The sequence below is a fragment of the Triticum urartu genome, chromosome 5 (assembly GCF_003073215.2).
Source record: "Triticum urartu cultivar G1812 chromosome 5, Tu2.1, whole genome shotgun sequence".
NCBI lineage: Eukaryota > Viridiplantae > Streptophyta > Magnoliopsida > Poales > Poaceae > Triticum > Triticum urartu.
This window is the reverse complement of record NC_053026.1, coordinates 64,657,170-64,667,893: the sequence shown is the minus strand read 5'-3', so window position 1 is coordinate 64,667,893 and position 10,724 is coordinate 64,657,170.

The window sequence follows — 10,724 nt, the reverse complement described above, 5'->3', positions numbered from 1 at the left end:
ACTTGGAGAACTTGGCATAAAGGCGGTGCTCTCTGAGTTTTCCTAGCACAAGTCTAAGATGTTCGGCATGCTCTTCCTCGTTCTTCGAGTAAATAAGGATATCATTGAGGTAAACCACGACGAACTTATCTAAGTACTCCATGAAGATCGAGTTCATCAAGCGGGAGAATGTAGCTGGAGCGTTGGTTAGACCAAAGGACATGACAGTATACTCATACTGGCCACAACGAGTGACAAAAGCCGTCTTAGGAATGTCCCCATTTCTGATCTTGATTTGGTGGTAGCCTAACCTCAAATCCATCTTGGAAAAGACTGAGGATCCAGCGAGCTGATCATACAGGTCATTGATCCTGGGGAGCGGATACTTGTTATTTATCGTGACCAAATTAACGGGACGATAATCTACAACCATCCGGTCCGTACCATCCTTCTTCTTGACGAAGAGAACGGGGCAAGCCCAGGGAGAAGAACTAGGACAGATGAAACCCTTTTGCAAGGATTCATCGAGTTGTTTCTTAAGCTCAGCTAGTTCTAAGGGTGCCATCTTGTAAGGTCTCCTCGAGATTGGAGCAGTTCCTGGGATAAGATCTATGAAAAATTCTACATCTCTGTCAGGTGGAATACCTGGCAGTTCCTTTGGAAAAACATCTGGAAAGTCACGGACTACCGGGATATCTTCAAGGTCAGGAAGAGGGTTGGCATTAAGAGAATAGAGCTGTCGCTTTGCAACCCTAGTGGAGACGGTGACTATCTTGCCAGATGGGTGTGTAAGCTGAACAGACCTAGTGTAACAATCAATCTTGGCATAATGAGCTTTCATCCAATCCATACCCAAGATGATGTTGATATCTGTAGACTTGAGGGCTATAAGCGATGCAAGGAATACAAGTCTGTCAAAAGGATTTCATTACCATGGCTTTTTCTGGTAGTTTGCCATCTAGACCCCTGAGTTTGGATTTCAAGTGTAATTGGCATATCACAAAATGACATGTCGTGCAAACGAGCATAGTCTTCAGAGATGAAGGAGTGAGATGCTCCGGTATCGAACAGAACCGAAGCTGGATGGCAATTGACAAGGAGGGTACCAAGAATGACATCCGGATCATCATGAGTGTCTTCAGCTGAGACGTGATGCACATATCCACGTTCAGTGGGAGCTGACTTGACACTAATCATCTTGCGTGACGGCTTACCACGGCCAACAGACTTCTCAGGCTGGGGTGGAGCATAGTTGGTTTGAGAGCAGTCATGTGCATAGTGTCCTGGCTCTCCGCATGTGAAACAAGTCCCTGAAGTAGGACGTGGACCCGCATTGACAAGCAGTCTACCAATAGGCCTGGGTGGAGCATGTAACTGAACTGGGTGATGTGCCACATAAGAGGGTCTCGGTGAGTAACCGGGTGGAAGAGCGGAGCTCGGAACCCAAATCCGGCGCTTCTGCGAGGTAGAACCGGAGGAAGAAACCAAATCACGGGTGTGCTTACGAGACTCCTCGTAAGTGAGCTGAGCTGTCTCCGCATTAATGGCCTTGTTCACAAGAGCCTGGAATGTATTGCAATGATGCAAGTGGAGATCACGACGCAACTTGGGGTTGAGACCCTTCCGGAACCTAGCCTGCTTCTTGGCGTCTGTGGCCACTTCTTCTGTAGCATAGCGGGCAAGGTTCTCAAACTCTCTACTGTAAGCATGAACAGCCATCTTACTCTGGGTGAAACTACAAAACTCTTCTCTCTTGCGATCAATGAGAGCCTGAGGAATGTGATGCTCACGAAAAGCCTCAGTGAAATCTCTCCAGGTGGTTTTCTGGCTAGCTGGAAGCATAGCCTCATAGTTCTGCCAGCAAATACTAGTAGGACCTTCCAGGTGATATGCAGCATAGGTGACCTTGTCACTTTCAGCTACTTCGTAGAATGCAGCTTGTGTGTGATACTACGGAGCCAGTCATCTGCATCGTGTGGTTCAATGGAATGATGGAAGTTAGGTGGTTTTCAGACCAATGAAATCATAGATGGACGCTGACTCTTTGTGCTGACGGGAGGTGTTCTCCTTAATATGTGCTAACAAGCGGTTAGACTCTCGCTTGTTCTTCTCAACCTCTAACATGAACTCTGCCAATGAAGACTGGTCGGGAGGATCCTCATCCCTACCATCTCCGTGGTTCCGGATACGAGCAACAGAACTTCAGTTAACCGGCAACATCCTGAAGAACCAACCAATGGAACAAGGATGGATTCAGCATCATCATAAGGATGTAGATTATAGTACGAGAAAAATACTATCTCTTGAACTTCTAGGACAAATCCGGCAGCATAACGGCAGTAAGATGCTCAAAATGAAACATCCTGCAAATGAAGGGGTAGCACCATACTCAACGTCGTCACTCAAGGTTCTGAGGTATTACTAAACAGGCTACACCGGAGATACTCGAACTGGGATATGACTCAGATCAACCAAACCATAGAGACTACGGAGTAGTAACACGTGATCCTGATAGATGGAAGAGAAAGCCTAGTTCCTTAACCCCATAGGAAAGATAGGATGACTCAGATCAGAAGGCATGAGGCATAAGGAGTAAAAAGAGCCTTACGTTCCCTTCCACAATCAATTCCCCTATATAGCTAAAGAATTTCTAGACTCAACTTCGACCAGGTTGGCTTGGCAATCCTACAGGCAGTCAGGCTCTGATACCAAAGCTGTCGGGACCCCGATCCTAAGTCACACCGATCTAGCATGTAACACATCATATCACTTTGCGGCCTCACGCACGGTATTTCCACGGGTGCCACCTTACCTGGCCCGGGACCGTTTGCGCCTTTTGACTCACGTATATGATAGTGTCGCTAGCATCCATATGACAAAGAACCCGGGCCGACATGGCTAGTCGTGAAACCGAAGCGGCACTAACCCATGAGGACAGGCATACATGAACCACATCGAGCATGTCGGTCATCAACGTGTGAATCCGGGCTGTAGCACTGGGCTAACAGGACTCCGGTAACCCGTGCTGTAGCAGGCTTGGCAGGAATCTGGATGTCACCGCGTGACATTTCCCCGAAGGGACAGACACAGGAACAAAGTGAAACACATGCCGGCCAGTCAAGTGTTCCGAGCAGTAGTGCTAGGTAGCAGGACTCCGGTGAACCGGGCAGTAACGGACTACTATCACTCAGAAAGCACTAGACTACATTTCCCCATATGATAGGCTGCCAAGGGTAAACAACTAGATTGTCGGATCCCACACATAGCAATACACGTTACACGTACGCATAACATGCAAGTATGTGTTGTACAACATGGCATCACAACATAACACAAACTCATATAGATAAAGGCTCAGAAGAGCCACATAGCATCAATACAAAACAGGGGTCACATGACCCATCATTCAGAGCATACAAGCAACGGAAGCATTACATGTCTGAGTACAGACAACTACAAAAGAAAAGGGCTGAGAAGCCTAACTATCTACAAGACCCTCCCAAGGGTACAAGATCGTAGCTGAGGTAACAAGCTACTCGTCGAAGTCCAAGCGGAACTACTAGTAAGACAGATGTCTCATCTACAAAACATAAATAAAGAAAACGTGAGTACAAAGGTACTCAGCAAGACTTACATCAGATCCTATCATATATGCATTTGTATCAAGAAGGTAATGTGGGGTTTAGTTGCAGCAAGCCAGCTTTGACTCAGTGGCTATCCTGTTCTACGACAACGAGAAACTTCTTTGAGATGAGGCAGCGCACACGAGTCCACTAATCACCACATCAATACACTACTATGGATTCATCCTCGTCTCCCTACGAGAAGGCCATCCATAGCACTCACACTTGTCTTGAGCATTTTAGAGTATCCACTTTAAGTTGTCTATGTACCACGTAAGCATCCAAGAAGTCCATAACCGAGGACACGGCTATTCGAATAGATCATGATAACCCTGCAGGGGTGTACTTCATCACACACGCTCTCACCACTTATCACCATGTACACGTCATGTATCTCGGCAACCTTCAAGCGGAAGCCTGGCGAGGGTGTCGGCCACGACCTGACTAACCACACAAGACTCTAGTCCATGTTTATCGCCTATTCGGGTTCCATCCGCAAGGAGATCCGGCCGAGGTTTTGCTCACGGCCCCAAATGATGTGTACAGGGTTCCCGAGCCCACCATCCGGGTGCCACTCGGTACACCGGGCCACGTGTGCCTAGTCTGTCCCAAGTCCACCCTGCCGGGTGCCACTCGGTAGAAAAATAGCACTACCTACAAACACCAGAAACTATTTGCAACTCCTGGACAGAGTTCAAGGCGGTTAATAAGTCGAGAGAGCTTGGAGCACCCGGAGCCCAATGTGTGGTAGTAGCTAGTCATTGGACAACTTACACAGAACTCAGTTCTTAAGGACGGTCCCAATGAGACAACCCACCATGTACTCCTACATGGCCTCTCACCGCTACCTTTACCAAGTCGTGTTCACACGCTTAATTCTCAGCACCAGAACATAGCATAACACTCCAATCCATTTCCAATGAATCAGACCTGACACAACTCTAAGCAATAGCAGGCAAGGCATGGCATGAACACAACATGGCTCAAGCAACTCCTACACATGCTAGTGGGTTTCAACTATTTACTGTGGCAATGACAGGTCATGCAGAGGAATGGGTTCAACTACCGTAGCATAAAGTAGCAGTTGAATCGTTGTTGCCCTAATGCAATAAATGAGAGTAGGAGCGAGAGAGGAGGATATTATCGGAATGAACAAGGGGGGGTTGCTTTCCTGGTAGATCAACAGGGGGGCACTACTCCTCAGACAGGTACTCTCGAACACTTTCCGGAGCAGGACCTATCGAGAAGGAATGGTGTCGACAATCAATACACAAGCCTATGCAATAATATGATGCATGAACATGGCATGAAGATGTGATGTTGTTTGAGCTAATGCAACTAGCATTCATTTGGTTAAAGTCCATTTGAACTAAAGATTCAAATGCAACTCCAAAATAAGCTCTTAAATATGCCATAAGTGTGTTTTCACATATACAGCATGTATAGGTTAGTTTGTCATGCATTAAAATGGTACATATGGATAGATTGAATTTTTCTGATAATTTTTCATATATATATTATGTCAATATGAGCTACGGTTGAATTGATATGAAATTTTGAAGTTTTGAATATTTTCTGGAATTTCCTGTTTAAAAATAATTCCAGAAAATGAATAATTGCGTCAGCATGACGTCAACATTGTGTCAGCGGTCAACGGCGCTGACCAGGTCACACCTGATGTGTGGGGTCCACACGTCAGTGACATAGTGTTAAGCAGGGGGGGGGGGTTATTTCTAATCTAATTTAGGTTAGTGGCGCTGGGCCCATTGTCAGTGTCACAGAGGGGGGTAATTAACGCCTAACTACAAGCCACGTCAGCCCGCCGGAGTTTGGCCGGCGGCGACCAATACCGCGGCGGCAACTCGCCGGACTTGCGCTACGAGCGGCGGATGGACGCGCGGAGACCACCGGGGTGTAGCCCGTCGTTGTCCGCATCCAGCAGAGCTGGTGGGAGGCTACGGGGGCGCCGGAGCTCGCCGGAGCGGAGCTCACGGCGGAGGCCGGAGCTCGGGCTCAAGCGGCTGCCGGCTACAGAGCACGGGGAGGCAGGGGAGAAGGGGGAATCGATGCAGGGGCTCACGGCGGACTCGATGGCGTCGACGGCGAGCTCGGGGACAGCCGGACAGCGACGTGCGGGCGGTGGAGATCTGCGGCGGCCGGCGATGAAGAAGACGACGGTGGCGACGATGGAGGCCGTCCGGAGGTGCGTGACTCGACGAGGACAGAGACGAGATCGCGGAGGAGCTGTGGAGCACGTCGGGGAGGCGAGGCCGTGGCTGTGGGCGCTGCAGAAGTGGCCGGTGGCGGCGGTGGCGCTCGGCCATGACAGAGAGAGCGAGGCAGGGGAGAGGAGAGGACTGGGGAGAGTGAGAGGGGTACGGGGCGGCGCATGGCGATGTCCGGGCGTTCCAGGGCGAAGAGGAGGACGCCAGGCAGGCAGCTGCGTGCCGGCGCGCACGGCATCGGGCACAGCTTCCTCTCTGCCTACTGGCAAGAGGAGGAAGACGGTCATGCCCCTGGTGGGCTGGGCCAGAACAGAGATGGGCCGGCCAGAGGCGCCAGGTAAGAAGCCCAGGTAAGCTTTTTTTTCCTATTTTTGTTCTGTTTTCTATTTATTTGACATTTGTTCTGATTTAGTAATAATACTAAATCAATTTATTTTCTTCTGAAAATTAATGTAGGAACTTAATTGGATTATTCCAAAGCCCCACAGTAAAAATCGGAATTATTGGACAATATTTCATATATAATAAAATATTTCCCCAACGCAAATAATTACTGGATTAACTCAAATGGCCAAAAATAAATACTTCTGAGCTGCCAAAAATATTGGTTGGGATTTTACCTCTGGCCAATATTTTTAGAGAAAATCAGGAACATTTTCTTGGGCCAAATTGAAACAATTTTTATCTGGGTCATTTCCAGAAATGATTTCTGAGGGTTTCACAAATCCCCATTTCAAATTTAAATGGAATTTAAACATGATGCACAACTGACTAGCTGGTCTAGGTCATACCAGAACTAGGGATGTGACATTAGAAGAGAAAGAGAGAGAGGGAGAGAAAACCTGCAGCCCAGTCAGCCTCTAAGCCCGCAGCCCAATTGTACCGAGGCCAAGGCCCAGCGCCGTCGCCAGTAACCCTAGACGATCCCCACGCGCACCCCTTCTCCTCGCTCGACCTTTTCCCTCCAGCGTCGCAGCCTGCCTCTCCTAGCGTTTCCATATCACTTCGTCCTCCTCCTGCGTCGCACCTACAACAGAGGGAGAGAAAGAGAAGCTCTCCGCCTCTGCCGCCTGCACAACTCCCAGTGCCGCCTCCCCTTCACTCGTCCTCCTCCCGAACCACAGCCTCTGCTTGATCTCCCTCTCCCTCTCGTTTTTCCCCCGCGCCGCCACTCACACACACGCACGCATCGAACCAGGGAGAGGAGCTCCCTTCTGCTCGCACCCTCCAGGCCAGCCGTGCCCCTCCATGGTGCTGCCTTGCTGCTCCCTCTAGCGAGCGCCGCGCCATCTCCCTGCCTCGTATGTGCTGTTGGCGTCAACAACAGCAGCGGTCCGGCACCCAAGCTCCTCCGCCGCCCTGCCCTTTCCATGCCGGATCCTGCCGGTAGGGCCTCGCGTCCCCGCTTCAGACGACCGTCGCTGCGTCATGACCTCAGTTCCACCTGTGAAGCCCGATGCCCGTCGGCGCGTCAACTTCGACCCCGACCAGATGCGCCTGAGGAGCTCCCCGAGCGAGCTCGCCGGCGGCCCCTGCGTTCCCCGTGACCTCCGCTGCCTGCCAGACCCTTCTCCGCCTCGTCGTCATTTTGTTGTAGGAGTCGAGGTGTTGCCTCCTTCAGTTCGTCGGCCGACATCGCGGCCTCAACCTCCATGGACGGCCTCCTGTACTTTGAACGGGAGGAGAACCACTGCGTTGACTGGATCAGTGCCGCTCCAGGACACCGCACTATTCAACTGCTTTGAGAGAACCCAAATACGTCAAGACCCGGGCCGACAAGTACCACGACGTCTGTCGATCGCAAGTACCCCTCCAGATACGCAAGTCCCTCGAAGGTTCACCGATGCCTAGTACCACTTCGGTCCCGGAACGCGACGATTACCACAACACCCATGTCCCGTTAAGTTCAACCACAACGACTACACCATGTACCACTACCGTCGTCGAAGACCCGTGTAATGCATGCGTCAAGTACCTCTACAGAAGACCCGAACGCCTACGGACATGTACGACTACCGTTGCCCGAAGAACCGTGGTTCACAAGCATCGTGAATGACTACCGTTGAACGTGGATTCGTCATGTTTCTCGATGACCATGTACCACTACCGCTTCGCGAACAAAAACAACTACTTCCTCATTGAGATGTGTACCACTACTTCCTCTACACCGACTTGATCCATTCCGAAAATGCACGCTTCAAAGGTATAACCACCAAGACGACACCCGTGAACGAATGTTGTGTGTTGTATGAGATGCATGTTTGGTTGTTGTATCCTCCTGTGAACGTTAGTTGTTTCCCTCACTTGGCACCGTCGTCGACCCGTGGGAACCCGGTATCCGGGATCACCCCACCATCCTTTTGCTCCCGTCACTTTTCCTTTTGCACCGGTATCTTCGTGAGCTACCGGAACCGATATATTGCCGTGGCATCATTTTCGGATTCGTTGTCGTGGCACCCCTTTCATTTCTGCCACGATGACTAATGCTTCACATAATGCTCTTATCAACATTTCCATAAAACTTGCATATGTCATCCGCATCATGATAACAACATTTAAAACTGGTTATAATTCATGTTGCATTAAATTGCTAATGCACATGAGGATTTACCGGAATTGTTGTTTGATGTTTCCGGCATCATTTAAAATGCCTAATTGTGTAGTTTACCTTTTGCCTCACCTCTTGCCATGTTTAACAACATTTAATATTTTTGGGTGCATAAACGGGAGTGAACTAAATAATCAAATGTGGTGTTTCGTCAATATGCAACTCGTTGCATATTGAGCTCCACTTAACTTGTAGTGTTGTTAGTTGCACTTTGCCATGCCATGCCTCATTAAACCGGACATGCATCATACTTGATTGTGCATCATGCCATGTTTATGTGATGGTTGTTTACTATGTTGATTGCTTCTTTCCGGGTTGCTTCTCTCGTTAGATTCGGTTTCATTCCGGAGTTGTGAGGATCAGTTCGACTACGTCCGTTCATCTACTTCTTGGACTCGTTCTTATACCTTGCGGGATCTCAGGCAAGATGACCATACCCTCGAAATCACTTCTTTCTTTGCTTGCTAGTTGTTCGCTCTATTGCTATGCCGCGTTACCTACCACTTGCTATATCATGCCTCCCATATTGCCATGTCAAGCCTCTAACCCACCTTTCCTAGCAAACCATTGTTTGGCTATGTTACCGATTTGATCAGCCCCTCTTATAGCGTTGCTAGTTGTAGGTGGACATGAAGTTTGTTCCATGTTGGAACATGGATATGTTGGGATATCACAATATCTCTTATTTAATTAATGCATATATATACTTGGTAAAGGGTGGAAGGCTCGGCCTTATGCCTGGTGTTTTGGTCCACTCTTGCGGATCTAGTTTCCGTCATACCGGTGTTATGTTCCTCGATTTTGCATTCCTTACGCGGTTGGGGGAATGGGACCCCCTTGAAAGTTTGCTTTGAATAAAACTCCTCCAGCAAGGCCCAACCTTGGTTTTACCATTTGCCACCTAAGCCTTTTTCCCTTGGGTTCTGCAGACTCAAGGGTCATCTTTATTTTAAACCCCCGGGCCAGTGCTCCTCTGATTGTTGGTCCAACCTGTCAGCCGCCGGTGACCACCAGGGGCAACTCTGGGTTGGCCTACCGGAATCTTGGACAATCCGGTGTGCCCTGAGAACGAGATATGTGCAGCTCCTATCGGGATTTGTCAGCACATTCGGGCGGCTTTGCTGGTCTTGTTTTACCATTGTCGAAATGTCTTGTAACCGGGATTCCGAGTCTGATCGGGTCTTCCTGGGAGAAGGAATATCCTTCGTTGACCGTGAGAGCTTGTGATGGGATAAGTTGGGACACCCCTGCAGGGTTTGAACTTTCGAAAGCCGTGCCCGCGGTTATGGGCAGATGGGAATTTGTTAATGTCTGGTTGTAGAGAACTTGATACTTGATTTAATTAAAATACATCAACTGCGTGTGTTGCCTTGATGGTCTCTTTCCGGCGGAGTCCGGTAAGTGAACACGGTTCTTGTGTTATGCTTGAACGTAAGTAGTTTTAGGATCACTTCTAGTTCACGACCGTTGCGTTGCTTCTCTTCTCGCTCTTATTTAAGTAAGTTAGCCACCATATATGCTTAGTGCTTGCTGTAGCTCCACCTCACTACCTTCTCCTACCCATAAGCTTAAATAGTCTTGATCTCGCGGGTGTGAGATTGTTGAGTCCTCATGGCTCACAGATACTTCCAAACAGTTGCAGGTGCCGATTATACCAATGCCGATGACGCAACCGAGCTCAAGTGGGAGCTCGATGAAGATCGTGTTCGTTGTGTTGTTTCGTTTCCTATTGATCAGTAGAGGAGCCCAGTTGGGACGACCGGTGATCCTAGCATTTGGGGTTGTCTTTCTTTATTTTGGTTCCGTAGTCGGACCTTTGTTTGTACTTTGGATGATGTATGTTTAGCTTGTATTTGTGTGAAGTGGCGATTGTAAGCCAACTCTTTATCCGTTTCTATACAGTACATGGGATTGTGTGAAGATTACCCCTCTTGCGATAAACCTACCATGCGGCTATACCTCTAAGCCGTGCCCCGACACGTGGGAGATATAGCAGCATTGTGGGTGTTACAAGTTGGTAATCAGAGTCATCCCCGACTTAGGAGTCCCCTGCTTGATCGAATCGCTGACGTTGTTGATTATAGAACAAAAAGTTTTTGAGTCTTAGGATTATATATATCGGAGAGTAGGATTCTTTTTACTCCTCAGTCCCTTTGTCGCTCTGTCGAGGCCTCCTGACGTAGAAGTTTTGACTCGTCACTCCTCAAATTTCTCGGTTTTCTTAGGATCACGTGGGTATCTTGGAATCATTCCGATGGTTTTGTGACGAGAACATTGTTCTTGGTTCCT